A 17,101-nucleotide genomic window follows, 5' to 3' on the forward strand; every position below is an offset into this window, starting at 1 on the left:
TCCCTTTTTTCCCAAAAATGATTGTCGACCAAGTTAATTGTTGTACATACGAATACATTGAATTCATGGGGTAAATTTTTATAAGTTCATAAACAATGATGGATATGATTCTTTTTATTAAAAGATGCATGGCAGGGACAATACTACTAAGATATATGAATTTGTCATTTCGAATCATTTAACTATAATTCCTTCATTTTTACAAGTTTCATATCTTTAAACCAGAGATAATTGCTTCTTCCTAGTGAGTCACCATTGTTGTGGCCACAACCCCCCCATAATTTTTCAATAAAATCATGGGGACCCTTAATTTTTCACCCCCCTCCTTTACTAGCATTATGATGAATTTTGAATTCTATGATCTTTATCACTTGCCTCATGGTTTTTCGATCATGTTGGTTCTGATCATATTTTTGCACATCCTTCGTTTTGGCCATTACGATTGACGCTTTTGGGATTTTGGCACCTCTTCGTTATCTTTTGAGTTCATGAAAGCATTTTCATATTGGTCACGAAAAGGCAATGTGGCACCCTCAGTTGCCACATCACCTTACATTTGGCATTTGATTTCACTAGTTGGCATTTCCAGATAACTTGGCACATCACGTCACATTCAATGATTGGTCATATTGTTTGCTTGTTTCCATCATATTCCTTGGCATAGCTGCATTAACAAAAGAGTGTAACATTGGTTAATTTTTAATTACATTGTAAATACATTTTTATATATAAATTGTATATCTTGCAAATAAATGAATATAATTTAATTTAGTTATTTTAATTTAATTGTAAATAAAATTATAAAATCATTAGATTAAATTAAATATATTACTTTATTTTTCTTAACAAAATATATTGTACATATATTAAATATGTATTATATAATATAAAACTATAAAATAAAATATTTTCTTTATTTAAATATTATATATAACAACATTACATTATGTATAAACATTAAAAACATTTTATTTTTATTTTAATGTAATAATATATATTGTAAATACAATATATGTATTGTAATTATATTAATATCTTTAAAAAGCCAAAAGCCCAAGCATAATTTTGTAACATAAACATATTACCAGGTGGTGACGTTTTCCTTGAATAACAGCGATGAATTAGCCTGCATTCGCAGTTAGTAGCCAAAGATGGTTGTCCTCACTGCTGGTTTGACAACTGAGTTATGATAGGTTTTCCCACCATGTAAAAAAAGGAAAAAAAACCATAATCATATTACGTGAATAAACGATGTTGTAATGACTTTAATATAAAATCTTTAATTTAAAACATAAAATGAGCTCACGTTTTGTAAATGATTTAATAAAAATCTTGTAATGGCCTCACATTTTTCACGAAATGTGTGAATGTATTGAAGCAAAGGAGAAAATGAATTTCAAATGATTTGGACACCAACATAACACAATCACACCAACATAGAAAATATGGGACGCTTCACTACTTAACTGTCGAGGACATAGAAAATTTTAGAGGCTAATATTCGCAGGTGGGCTAATTTTCCATGGTTTTTCCAAAAAAAATATTCGCCAATTTCCCTTTTTTTCTAAAAATGATTCGCCCAATTTTTACAATATAAAATTATTTTAACTTAAAAATTGCCAAAACCATATAGAGACTATATATAAAATCATTAGAAATTTGAATATTTTTACAAATATATCAACAAACATTTCATAGTTTTCATATTACATACTAGTGAAATTCGCCAAGGTTTATAAACTTTAAGATAAATTTTGATCCTTAAAATTTTCCCTGGTTGGGGAACTTAATATTGAGTTGACCCATTGACAAACATAAAATCCAAACATATTCACTGTGTTGTAGTCATCTATATTGTCATTTTCTATGAAGTTGTTCCAATTAGAATGACGTGTGTGGGATTATGATCCTGTCCCACATATTTTCCAGAATGAACATTATTAATTAACCAACATATAAAACCACTTTGTGCATGCATTTTAGTTGATTTTTTAATGTCATCTATAGGATATGTGTTCACGACACCAAACACTATTAAATCACAACGCAAATTACATGCGAGATTATTCCAAGTTTGAATGAAACATCGTAAAGTGCCACCCAATAAATCATCATGTTAACTCCTACATGAAGAATATGTTAGCTCCCTCTATGGCTCCCATAATGGTCGTCGACGATTTAGAAACTTAGAAATTGACTGCCATTCAGTCGTCGACGATTTAGAAACTGATTGCAGTTGATTAGTTTCTTGTTGGGAGCTCCTGGAGTGGTCCATTACTCCCTCTGCAGTTCTCTACCATGTTCTGTGGAACACTTGACACATAGCCAACAAAATCTTGATGGAAGCTTGGCTATAAATACTTTTGTTTGGTCCCCAAGCTTACCACTCAATCCCCTTTAGCCTTACACCATCAAATCAGAGTGTGCAGAGCTTGGAAGTGCCAAACAGGATTTGGGAACGATCTGTCTGCCTCTATATAATCCTTAAGCCCCCGGTCTTCTACATCCTTAGTGGTTTTCTACTCAGCTAGGCGCTTGCTGACGACCAAGCCCTTTTAGCATTTCTCATTTAAGAATCTAAGTCGTTCCAAGCTTTTTCTGCGTTTGCCTTTTAAGCTTCAAGTTCTAAAAAATTTGCCTTCTTATGCATTTTTTGAGCCTTTGAAGTGCCTGGAGCCAAGTAATATGTATCAGCGCTCTTTATTTAGGAGAAGAGAGATGCCTACAGTTGCATTGAACATTTAAGTGCAAGTTTCATTTTCCGATCTTGTATATTGAGGGTTCGAAGCTCTGAAAGGCAGTGGTTGGAGTTTATTCAAAAGAAGTTGATGCTGGAGGTCCGAGCAGCTTTATTTCGGTGCTTCCATTATCCCGTATAATAGCAAATTGGGGTAACTACCGTGAAAGAGAAAGATACAGGTAATCTTGTGTTTATTTGATATCAGAGTGTGAGCAAGCATCAATGGCCGGAGGTATGATTTCTTGGGTATTAAAGTTTTTTTTTATTCTTTTAAGTGTTTATTCTGCATTATAGAATCGTTATTTTGCTACCGTTTGGTATCAGAGCGGCTTTATCTCTGCCTTGGTGTTTATAGACATGCTCTATTTGGCTCAATGCCATATTTTGAGAATTTTCTGAATTAAGGCATTTATTTGGAAATATTTTTGCTGAATTTTTTATAATATTTAATTTAGTTTTATTTATGCAATTTATGATTATTCTCATATCAAGCTAGTTTTTATGCATAAAAGAAATAATGTCTTTAAAGTGATCCATATAATTTTTAATTGATTAGAGAATAGCCACAAAGTCTCTAATTAAATAATATTATATATTATGATTGATTAGGATCACATAAAGAATATTTAGACATTAATTGTAATTAATTATACTAGATATAATAAAAAATTTCCCACAAGAATTTTTATTATATTTATATAATTAATTAGGATAAAATATCAAATTATTCATAACTTACCCACAGGAATTATGAATTAAGTGAATAATTTGATAAATTCTATCATAAAGAATAATTGAATCTGCTTGAATTGAAAATTTAGTCCACAAACAATTTTTATGTCATTAGATTCAATTTTAAGCATGATTTACATTGTTAAAGCATGAAATTTTTATTTTTAGGCCTCAATTTTAACATAAGAATGTGATCTTTAATTTTATGCAGTTGTACAACCTGCAAATTTCTCTGATATTCGTTGTGATATCCCTAAACTTAAGGGAGATAACTATAAGGTCTGGAAGGAGAGAGTTCTCCTTTATTTGGGTGGATGGACACAGAATATGCTATTAGGAAAGATGAACCACCGGCACTCACTAATACCAGCACTGCAACAGACATCACGCTTTATGAACGATGGAAGTGATCTAATTGCTTAAGCATGATGTTCATTGAGACTAAAATTTTAGCTAGTATTCGTGGTTCCGTTGATCAGCATGAAAAGGCCTGAGACCTACTAAAAGCCATTGATGATCAATTCGTCACTTCAGACAAGGCACTAGCAAGCACCCTAATCATGAAATTCCCATCCCTAAGGCTCACCAGTGTGAAAGGTGTACGCGAACACATCATGCAAATGAGGGACACGGTGGCTCGATTGAAGAAACTCGAGGTTGAAATATCGGAGTTCTTCCTGGTGCACTACATCCTGAACACCCTTCCACACCAATACGGACCCTTCAAAATCTCATATAACACACATAAGGATAAATGGTCAATTAATGAACTCATGACCATGTATGTTCAAGAGGAAGGGAGACTTGTGATGGAACTGGGAGAAAGTGCAATGCTGGCAATGCGAGGAAAGGGCAAATCTCAAGCCAATCAGAAAGCGAAAGGTAAAGTACCACCCCAAGCCGATATCAAGAAGGATTCCAAGTGTTTCTTCTGTAAAAAGAAGAGACACATGAAGAAGGAATGCGCCAAATTTCAGAAATGGCTTGCGGACAAAGGTAATCCAATCTCGTTTGTTTGTTATGAATATAATATGGTTAATGTCAATATTAACACCTAGTGGATTGATTCTGGATCAACAATTCACATTTCGAATTCCTTGCCGGGTTTGAAAAACCTAAGGAAGCCAGTGGGAAGTGAGCAAAGCATCTTATCAGGAAACAAGATGGGCTCGCATGTGGAAGCTATAGGAACATGCTATTTAACTTTAAGTAGTGACTTTGTTTTAGAATTAGAAAAGACCTTTTATGTTCCAAGTTTTTCTAGAAACATGATTTCAGTTTCAAGGCTTGTACATTTTAGATATTCCTTTAACTTTTCAGAAACATCTTTCAGTTTATTTTATAAATTTGATTGTGTTGGGAATGGTATTTTGTCTAATGGTATTTACTGCATTAATTTACAAAACAATGTCACTTATGATTCAATGCATGTTCACATTGGCACTAAAAGATGTGTTATTAATGAGGATTCCTCTAAATTATGGCACTGGAGATTAGGTCAAATCTCCATAGAAAGAATTAAAAGATTATTAAATGAAGGGGTACTTAATACTCTGGATTTTACTGATTTTGAGACTTGTGTGGACTGCATAAAGGGAAAGCAGACTAACAAGTCAAAGAAAGGTTCCAATAGGAGTTCAGACATATTAGAGATCATACATACTGCTATATGTAGTCCAGACATGGACTCACATGGTCAGAGATACTTCATCTCTTTTATAGATGATTACTCACGATATATGTATCTCTACGTGCTTCATAAAAAGAACGAAGCATTAGATGCCTTTAAGATCTTTAAGGCTGAAGTAGAGAAACAATGTGGCAAGCAAATTAAGATCGTGAGATCAGATAGAGGTGGAGAATATTATGGTAGATACACAGAAGATGGACAAGCACCTGGGCCATTTGCAAAATTTCTTCAAGAGCATGGGATTGTTACCCAATACACCATGTCTGGTTCACCCGACCAGAATGGTGTAGCAGAAAGAAGAAACCGAACATTATTGGACATGGTGCGGAGTATGCTTAGCAGCTCCAATCTTCCTAAATCCTTGTGGACTGAAGCACTTAAGATGGCAGTGTATATATTAAACCGAGTTCCAACCAAGGTTGTTCCTAAAACGCCATTTGAATTATGGAAAGGTTGGAAACCAAGTTTGCGACATATGCGCATTTGGGGATGCCCGTCGGAAGTGAATTTATAATCCACAAGAGAAGAAGCTGGACCCAAGGACCATTAGTGGGTATTTCATTGGATATGCTGAAAGGTTTAAAGGTTACAGATTTTATTGTCCATCTCACAGCACTAGGATTGTGGAATCAAGAAATGCGAAGTTTCTTGAAAATGACTTGATCAGTGGGAGCGATCAAACCAGGAACATAGTTTCTGAGAAGGATCATTTAGAATATCAACCTTCCACCTCAAGTGATAGATTGGTTATTGTTCACAGCACCCCTCAAGTACAAACTGGTGTTGAACAACCAATTGTTGAAGTTCCACAAGCTGCTGACGACATTCCAGTAGATCAGGTAGTTCAAGAGTTGCCAAGAACTTTTGAACAACGAGTTGAACCACATACTTCTCAAGAAGATGATGGTACAACATTAAGAAGATCTATTAGACCAAAGAGATCAGTAATTCCTGATGATTATGTTGTGTATCTGCAAGAATCTGACTACAACATTGGAGCCGAAAATGATCCCGAGTCATTTTCACAAGCCATGAGTTGCAAAGAATCAGAATTATGGTACGATGCCATGAAGGAAGAGATGAATTCTATAAAGAGTAATGAAGTCTGGGATCTTGTTGAGTTGCCTAATGGTGCAAAAGCCATTGGATGTAAATGGGTCTTTAAGACAAAGAAAGACTCATTGGGCAACATTGAGAGATACAAGGCAAGACTCGTTGCTAAGCGATTCACTCAGAAAGAAGGAATTGATTACATGGAGACTTTCTCTGTTGTATCTAAGAAAAATTCCTTGCACATTATTATGGCATTAGTAGCCCATTTTGACTTAGAGTTGCAACAAATGGATGTGAAAACGGCATTTCTCAATGGAGATCTAGAGGAGGAGGTTTACATGAAACAACCTAAAGGATTCCCCTCTAGTGATGGTGAGCAATTGGTTTGCAAGCTCAAGAAATCCTTATACAGTTTAAAATAAGAATCCCGCCAATGGTATTTGAAATTCCATAATGTAATTTCTTCATTCGGTTTTGTAGAAAACATTATGGATCAATTTATATACCTGAAAGTCAGTGGGAGAAAAATCTGTTTTCTTGTTTTATATGTGGATGACATTTTGCTAGCAACCAATGATAAGGGTTTGTTGCATGAGGTGAAACAATTCCTCTCTAAAATTTTTGATATGAAGGATATGGGTGAGGCACCTTATGTCATTGGCATTAAGATCCATAGAGACAGATTTCAAGGCATCTTGGGTCTGTCTCAGGAAACCTATATTAATAAAATTTTAGAGAGATTTTGGATGAAGGATTGTTCACCAAGTGTAGCTCCCATTGTGAAGGGTGATAGGTTCAATTTGAACCAATGCCCGAAGAACAACTTTGGAAGGGAACAAATGAAGAACATTCCATATGCTTCTGTTATCAGAAGCCTAATGTATGCTCAGGTTTGCACAAGACCTGACATTGCATTTGTTGTGGGAATGTTGGGACGATATCAGAGTGATCCAGGTTTAGACCACTGGAGAGCTGCAGAGAAAGTAATGAGGTACCTTCAAGGAACCAAAAACTACATGCTTATGTATAGACGGACAGATAATTTGGAAGTAATTGGCTACTCAGATTTTGACTTTGCTAGATGTGTTGATTCACGCAAATCAACATCAGGATACATTTTTATGATGGTCGGTGGAGCTATATCATGGAGGAGTGCCAAGCAGACCTTGATTGCCACTTCCACTATGGAAGCTGAGTTCCTCTCCTGTTTTGAGGCTACTTTACATGGTGTATGGCTTAAGAGTTTCATTTATGGACTTAGAATTATGGATTCTATCTCTAAGCCATTGAGAATGTACTGCGACAATTCAGTTGTTGTTTTTATGGCTAAAAACAACAAAAATGGGAGTCGAAATAAACACATCGACATTAATTATTTAGCTATAAGGGAACGTGTTAAAGAAAAGAAAGTGGTCATTGAGCACGTCAGCACTGAGTTGATAATCGTTGATCCTTTGACTAAGGGCATGCCACCATTTAAATTCAAGGATCATGTAATGAATATGGGACTTGGTTCTGTTATGTAGTTTCTCATTGTATGGACAATGTTATTTTAATGAAATTCTTAATTATTGTGATGTTTTCCTCCTATCGCAATAGGTGTTCATATTTCATGATTGACAGTTGAAAGTGCCAAATATGTCATCTTTTCATGCTGCAAGGTTCCATATTTCCAGAAAGAGGCCAAAGAAGAGGCCATGAAAGTGTGCCAGTCTAAATGCCACTGCTGTATTCCAAATTTTGATGATTTAATCCATTTTGATGAGTTTTTTCAGCTAAGGGAAGTCCAAATAGCTTAATCTTGGCTTCCCTAGGTTTCAATTTCTTGTTGTAGAATATAGAGAATGAATATCAGTCCAAATAGCTTAATCTTGGCAGATTTGTAGATAGGTAGAGAAACAAGGGTGCTTAACAGCTTAATCTAAGCCCCTGGATGATATAAGGGTAAGTTTAGATAGGAGGGCAGTCAAAAGAAAAAGGATAATCAGGGTCTGCAAGTCCAAGTGCACCCATGCAAAAAGAAGAAAAAATGCTAGGTAAGTAGGCTGGGTAAGTAGTTTTGTGGTTGCAGAATCAAGCTATGTGATCCATTTCATGTTTTTTAAATGTTATATCTATTCAGATTACAAGTATAAGGTAATTTCCCGTTGGAGGAGCTCAAGCAAGGCATGTCTAATTCCCTTTTCTTCTAAATCTCCAAATCACTTACTAGCATCCCCTTGGGGACCTTGGGATCTGCCCAACCAGTCCTGTTTTCACTTCATTTTTGTAAAAAAACCAAGTCAAGCTTTGACTCTCTTCAGTGAAAAGAAGTCACATTTCTTGTGTAAAAATCATGTCTCCACAGTCCATTCACTTCCTATGTCTAAGTTTCAACTCACAAACTTAGCCTCTCCACTACACTTCACCTCACAAATTCATATTAACTCCTAACTCTACTATCTAGCTCCCCAGATCATCTCCTTATCCCCTATTACACAAAAAACTATATAAAATCCCAAAAATATTACATATCCCACCCTTTAGCACTATAGCTATGTATATACAGTTCTGGGATATAATAGTCCACCTGGGACTATTATGAACCCATCCGTGTCATAACTCTGGGATTGGTCTAAACCTCTGGTTAGGCTAATAACCTAAGTCTACCCCTATACCCATCAAAAACCTCATAATTCTACCCCTCCGCAGTCATTTTCCCAAAGTTAATGTTTAAATGTTTTATTAAACATTAAATTATCATTCCCCCCCCCACTTAAACTTAACCCGCGACCCACATTAACCAAGTTTTTTGACCCCCTCGGCGCATTTTTGATTAAATAAAACGGGCGGGTCCCGTCCCTAACCTCCCGCTACCTCACCTACCCCGCTAGCCGTCCGATGGCCAGTGCCCGAGATCAACGGTGGGCGGTTATTCCTGCGCCCCGATCTGCCGCAGTTTAACGTCCGGGGGATGGGCGGTTTCCCCGTCGTACCCCCGCCACGTGTCAGCCTCCCGGTGTGTTCGGAGGCCCCTCCCCCAATACCACCTACGCGGAAAAGCGATGCGGGAGGAAACCGGATACCGCCTCCGCCGAATGACGTCAGCGCCACGTCAGGGTGACGTCATCAACCTGCGTCGGCCTCCTGCCACCGTGTCCTGTGCCACGTCATTGCCACGTCGCTACCATCATACTGCCACGTCATCACCCCTACCGTACCGCCACGTCACCCTACCACATCATCGTCGTACTGGGACCCATCGCTGACGTCATCGCCGGAAAGGGCACGAAGCGCGAAATCTGTAGCAACGGATGCCCGGAATGAAAAACCGAGGCAGTTTTCGCGCATCGCTAAGGGAAATAGGCCAAAATGGAAGCCCTCTCATGGCTCGGCTACCAGCAGGCCCGAAATTCGCAAATGGACAGGAATTTCTTCACATAGGTTCGGAAAAGGGGCAAAGATAGTTCTAAAGGCAACAGAGGGCCGAACAGCAGCCATAAAATGTCGATGGGACAGTTTAAAGCATTCAGAAGACATTAAAGAGCCCAAGTTCAGTGAAAGTGTATCAGAGGAAGCGGCGAAGACTATCAGTTAGTATTTTTGGTGGAAATCTGTATTTCCAAAGCAGGCAGACACTGAAGGCCCCCAAGCAAAGTCAAACAAAGCGGTGAAACCATTTAAGGCTCTCAAATCACAGTTAATGCACATCAGAACCACTCAAGAGCAGGGGATCAAAACCCAAAGCACAGTTATGACCAAATGCCGGCACAGGGCTCTAAGGACATCATAGTTACTCATTTTTGAGGCGGCTACCCCCGGCGCAGCATTAGATAGATATTTTGAAGCATTTATTTCAAGCATATGTTAGGTTAAAGACACTTATTGCATCAGATCTGTCTGAGATCTGATTTTTGTAGATATTTTGCTTATAAAAACCACCCTAATTTACTGTTTAAAGGGTTGGTTGGTTGATTTTCTCCACTAGAGACTCGCTCTATATACTTGATGTTTTCATTAATCAAAGACTGCTGAAAAGCTTGGAGGATGAACTGTCTGTTGTGTTATTAATGTTTTGAAGAATGAATATGGAATTCTTGTGCTGCAACATGACTCAATAAGTGATTTCTACCTCTGTTTTCCATTGATATATGCTCATATCATACATATGTCACCATCTAAATAGCAAATAAAAAGATTATCTTAGAATTGCTCAATTTCTGTTGTTTCTTTATGTTTTCCTCTTAATTGGTAATGAATATGAATTCCCTTTGGCTCATATTTCTCCTAATTCACCCATGTTTGACAGTTATCTAGGGATTCTTTACTACTCCTAGATAGAGCTCATTCACCTTCCCTCTATTAAGCTGAAAGAGAGATTCTTAATTGCCTCTCATTCCTTAGCCTTCAGTCCATCTCCATTTAGCTTGAATGTTGTTTCATGTGTAGTTGTCCTGCTCCATATTCCTCTTGTGATCAAGAAAACGCACCAGCAGTCCTACTCCATGACTCCATGCCCAATGGTTTGAAACTTTCATACTATACCTACCTCTCTACTTGGAAGCATTCATCCTTCCCACCAAAACTCAAACAAAACCCCTTGAACTCAATAACTAGCCTAAAATCATCATCAACAAAGCTAAATCATAAAGAGAGAGCCCTCTCTGATTGCAGGTGGGCTAGAACCTGCAGTCCAAAGATTGGTTTGTGGCTACCTTGGCCGTATTCCCTTGGGAGTCAAAGGGAACAACCTGAGTGATAACATAATGGCGACTCCACTGGGGAACAATGAATTTTCCAATTGCTGTATATTCCTTAAAACTATAGATGAAGCCTGAATGTCAGCCAGGGAGCCTTTGAAATTGTTCTTGCTTTGCATTTACAAGAGTAAATAAAAGCTGCTTAAGTCAATATTCATGCTAGTTTTAAGCTGTAGATAGCTATTCCAAAAATTTGATCAATTCCTTTCTAATTTTAAAAACATTCACAGAAATTACCAAAACAAGTTCAGAATCTGGCTCCCAAAAGGAACTCGCGCTATACAAGGTCAAATCCAGACCCAAATCCCCCAGCTATTTTTGAAAATCCCAATTTAATCCCAAGGAACCTCAGGAAGCTAGAGCGAAGAGAAGATTTTGCTGATTCTAGTCCTGAAACAGTCCAACCAAACTGTGTTTCAACCCCTGTCAAAGTTTTATTTCGTTCAACCCCCACTTCCCCTTGTTCATCATCCACCTCTCAAAGCACTCCTTCCACACCTCCATTCACTGCGCATACTCCCGTTACCACTGTTATTATCGTTGTTCCAGTCGTTCCATTTATCCCTGTTGTTCCACTTATCCCTGTGAATATGGCAAATAGATATGCTCCGTTACAGTTGCCTGCTAATCCAGGGGCTATGCCTCAGGATTACCAAACTAAAATCACATACTTTGATGGTACTGGTTCTTGCACAGCCCTTCAACATACCAAGAAAATGCAAGACTATTTTGAGAACTACGAGATTGATGATGAGAGTGTGAGAATGAAGATTTTTGTCCAAAGCTTAACAGGAGATGTAAGACCCTAGTTTAGAAGCCTTGCTGCAAATTCCATAGCTAACCCAGAGGCCCTTTACCAAACATTTCTTAACATATGGGAGAAAAAGAAAGATCCCTTGCACATATTATCTGAATATGACACCATCAAAAGAGGCCCTCAAGAGTCTGTTTTAGACTATTGTGCGAGATTTAATAATGTTTATAATGCAATACCATAGAACTTAAGACCTCCACCTGATCTTGCTTTGTATAAATTCCCTAATGGTTTTGATACTGACATGGCTTATCAGTTAAGGGAAAGAGCCCCTCAAAGCCTAGCAGACATGCAAGATGTTGTTGTTAGCGTAGAAGCAAATCTAATTGCCAAAAGAAACAGAGCTAGAACTAAGAGAAGAACCACCTTTAAGGAAGAACCCTCAGCCTTAGACCAAAAGATGGATGCTATTATCAGTGGCATGCACAGGCTGGGAGATAGAGTGGAAAGCGTCGAAAGGAAATCTACATGGGAAGGACAACAACCTAATACCATAAGGAACCCAAATTTCAGGAAAACTCAGAACACAAATGCTGGTAGGTCTAGCCCAGACCATGATATAAGGCCTCCTTTCCAAGAGAACTACACAGAAGCATCCACATCTAGTGAGCAAACAAAAGACACTCACATGAATTTGATGGATCTGAAGGGTCAGCAACAAATTTTCCTAACCCAAGAAGACCAAGATGACCATGAGATAAATCAATTTCGGACTAAGTCAGGTGAGTCTTTTGATTTCAAGAAAGGTTATGATTCAGCTGTTTATGAGGTCCACAAACAGTATAAGCTGAGGACAAGAACCATAGATGTGCCCGACAAGGTTAAACCAAGTGATACCAAACAGCCTAAGAAGATTAAAGAAAACATTTCCCTCATAGAAACTGCTGATAAAACAGTCCCAAATCCAAAGGATGTCACCATAGAGGATGTCACAGACATGCAGCCCTATAATGATCACCCTCTGCCACCTTCTTCCTCAAAAGAAGATTTGAACAGCTATCCTAAAAACCTTTCCAAAACAGAAACAGTTCAAGAAATCAATGAAGAACAAGAGAAAACCGCTAAGAGTGCAATTGAAAAGGGAAAATCTGCCAGTCACAATACTAAATCACAGTCAGAAAAACCTTTTGATTTAGAGGCAAAAATAGGTAAACTGAAGATATCCATCCCTTTATCTGAACTTTCCAAACATGATATCTATAGGCAGCAAATCAAAAGATCGTTGCAGATGCCAGAAAATAGGGATGATGTGAATGTATTAGATGATCAACCTGAGCTCCTTTTCGGTCCTGAGGTCAATGGTAAATCAGGACATGGAGCTGTGTTACCATTCTATGTCAGTTTGCACATTCATGATAAGGTATTGCATAATGCTATGTTTGACTTAGGTGCCTCACACAACCTTATGCCCAAAGCTGTAATGGAGAAGCTAAACCTTGATGTTACAAGACCCTACAAAGACTTATTCTCCTTTGACTCAAGTCAGGTCAAGTGTTTAGGCTTAATCAAAGACTTATGTGTCTCCTTAGTCAATACCCAAACAAGACAATCCTCATGGATGTGGTGGTTGTTGACATTCCACCGAAGTATGGCATGCTATTGTCAAGATCTTTGGGAGCAAAACTCCAAGGATCTCTCCAACTAGACCTCTCCTATGCCACTATTTCAGTCTTTGGGCAAACCAAGAGACTGTATAGAGAAACACTGATGAAGTATATGGTAAGTAGTGAGGAAAAGCCCCAAACTTCCCTATCTATTCAATCCATTCTGATATGGATTCTTTTATTTTATTTAATGATGAAACGGGTCCTCCCACTGATGATAAGACGTAGGCTTTAGAACTGGACACACACATCAATGAAGAATCGGTTGCCCATACTGATGAAACTGTCAAAACAATCAAGGCAACCAGCATACAAGAAGAAGCTCCCCAAATAGAAAATTCAAATCTGCCCACTGCAAGAATGACTGAAACTCTTAATACTGACCACAAGTGTATTTAGAGTTTGATGGCTCTGTTAACAAGTTAGGAGCAGGGGCAGGTGTATGGATTCACAATACACACAACAATCATGCAGAAGGCCATGCCTACAGACTAAACTTCAAATGTACCAACAACATGGCAAAGTATGAGGCTCTCCTTTTAGGCCTTAAACTGCTCAAAGCTCTAGGAGCTGTAAAAGTATCCATTCTAGGTGACTCCGATTTAGTCATACAGCAAATGAAAGGCAACTTTGTTACTAATGACAATAGAATGAGGGCCTATAGGACTGCTGCCACTAATATACTCAATGCATTCACTGAATCCAAGCTTGACAAGATTTCAAGAAATCATAACATTCATGCACACAGCCTAGCCACTTTTGCTAGTACATGCAAGCTTCCCTTTGAGCCAAATCACCATTTCACTGCTGAGATAAAACATAGGCCTGCTGTCCCAAATAATGTTAAAGACTGGCAAGTGTTCGAAAATGATGCCCAGATTAACAATTTCCTCACTCTTGAGCATGAGTTTTCAAATATTAACATTGACATGGATGCTATGACGGATGAACAACAGCAAACAAATGAAAATCAGCAAGCTGTAACAGCTGTAACAGCCAAACAAATGTTAAACCCGACTGTTTTTGACAATGCAAACATAGAAGAGCTAAAACAGATGCATTTGGAGGAAATAGCCGAAACAGAGGCCGAGATTGTTGATCTAAAAGATAAATTTCTCCCTGCTGGCCTCACTCCGTTAGAAGATATGTTTGATGCAAATGATGTTCCCAAAAAGCCAAAAATGCAGCCCTTAAACATTGCTATAGAAGAACACAACATTGGGACAGCAGAGAAGCCCAAAATGATCAAACTATCTCAATCTTTGCCACACGATCAAAATCCCAAATATGTTGATTTGTTTAAATAATTCCAAGATGTATTTGCTTGGAGTTATGAGGACTTGAAGTCCTATGACACCTCAGTGATCCAACACACCATTCCCTTAAAGCTAAATCAAAATCCCTTCAAACAGAAACTAAGGAGAATCAATCCTGTGCTTCTCCCTTTGATTGAAAAGGAAGTACAAAGAATGTTTGAAGCAGGTATCATAGCACCCATCAGATTTTCTGAATGGGTATCCAATCTTGTTCCCACAAGAAAGAAGACAGGTGAGATTAGGCTATGTGTAGATCTAAGAAATTTAAACCAAGTCTCCCTAAAAGACCACTACCCATTGCCAAAAATAGACCACATCCTACAAAGAGTAGTGGGGTCATCTAGAATCTCTTTGCTAGATGGATTTTCAAGTTTTAATCAAATACTGGTTCACCCGGATGACCAAGACAAGACAGCCTTTACCACACCGTGGGGAACATTTAAATATGTGAAGATTTCTTTTGGACTTAAAAACGCTGGTGCTACCTTTCAAAGGGCCATGGACATTGCATTTGCCAAGGAAATCCATGATTTCTTGGTTGTCTATCTTGATGACCTTACCCCTTTCACCAAATCTGACCAAGAGCACCTCAAACACCTAAGGCAAATATTCATGACATGTAGGAAATATGGCATTTCCTTGAACCCCAAGAAGTCTCTCTTTGGCCTTGAAGAAGGTAAATTACTAGGCCATATCATCTCAAAAGATGGGATTAGAATTGATCCTGAAAGAATTCAAGCCATCCTTCAAATCCCATTTCCAAGAAACATAAAAGAGTTGCAAGCATTCCTTGGAAAGATCAATTTCCTAAGGAGATTTATCCCAAATCTAGCCGAGTTGATAAGACTATTAAGCAACATGTTAAAAAAGGATGCCAAGGTAAAATGGTCTCTTCAAACCAAGCAAGCCTTTGAGAGTATCAAAACTGCCTTAACCCAAACCCCTGTCCTCACAAGTCCACAATTTGACAAAGATTTTATTATTTTTTCTTTTGCATCTGAGCACACCATAGCTGATGTCCTTTTGCAAAAGGATAATCAAGGAGCTGAAAAGCCAATTGCATTTTTCAGCCAAGCCTTAAGAGATGCCCCTTTGAAGTACCAAATCATGGAGAAGCAGGCCTATGCCCTTGTTAAAGCAATCAAAGATTTCCGAGTTTACATTTTATATTCACAGGTGATTGCCTATGTCCCAAATGCTGTTGTAAAAGACATATTAACCCAAGAGGGGTTAGAAGTCAAAAGAGGCAAGTGGATTGCTAACATCCTTGAGTATGACATAGAAATAAAACCAACCAAGCTCATAAAGGGACAAGGTTTAGCCAAATTGATGTCCGAAACAAACTTTCAAGCCTTAGACATTAACCAACTAGACAATGAATAGGAGCTGGCGACTCCACAGATCAGTGAAACCTTTTTGCAATCCCCATGGTATGCTGACATATGCTTTGTTTTGTTAAACATGTTTGCTCCCCCAGGGTTGTCCAGAACCAAGAAAAGATTTTTAAAGATGAAAGCTTCAAAGTTTTGTGTCATAGATGGTGCTTTATTTTGGAAAAATCATGAAGGCATACTGCTCAATTGTTTAACCATGAATGAAACTAACAATGTCATGAAAGAAATCCATGTAGGGGACTGTGGAGGACATCTATATTGGAAGTCAACTGCTGATAAAATTCTAAGGGCTGGTTTCTATTGGTCCTCTTTGTTTGCAGATGTAAAGAAGTTTGATATCTCATGTCATAAATGCCAAATTTTTTAGGGCAAAAGAAAGTTGTTACCTTTGCCTCTTAAGCCCATCTCAACCGAGAAGCCTTTTCAACAATGGGGTCTTGACTTCATTGGAGAGATCCACCTCTCTTCCTCAGGCCAGCATAAGTGGATTCTAACAGCCACCGACTATTTCACTAAATGGATTGAAGCCATCCCATGTAGGCAGGCCAATGACTCCATCATTATCCAATTCCTTGAGACCAACATCCTTTCTAGATTTGGATGCCCTGAGAAGATCATTACTGACAACGCCGCTGCCTTCAAATCCAAAAAGATGATCAATTTTTGCCATAAATTTCACATTACCTTGGGCCGCTCCACAACCTATTACCCTCAAGGTAATGGCTTGGCCGAATCATCCAACAAAATCCTCATCAACATCATAAAGAAAGTACTAGAAGAAAACAAGAAGAACTAGCATAAAAAGCTCACAAATGCCCTATGGGCAGACAGACTTCCAACAAAGAAATTTATTGGGATATGCCCTTATGAGCTGGTGTATGGCATGGAGGCCAGAGTTCCATCTTCCTTGGGCATTCCTATCATCAAGCTGTTACAAGAGATCCAAGCTGAACCAAATGATGTTCAACGAAGAATCAACCAGACCATTCATCTTTAGCAAACAAGAGAACAGGTCTATG

This window comes from Pinus tabuliformis, chromosome 7 (assembly GCF_031772625.1).
Source record: "Pinus tabuliformis cultivar Carrire ecotype Pingquan chromosome 7, CPIR1, whole genome shotgun sequence".
Classification (NCBI taxonomy): domain Eukaryota; kingdom Viridiplantae; phylum Streptophyta; class Pinopsida; order Pinales; family Pinaceae; genus Pinus; species Pinus tabuliformis.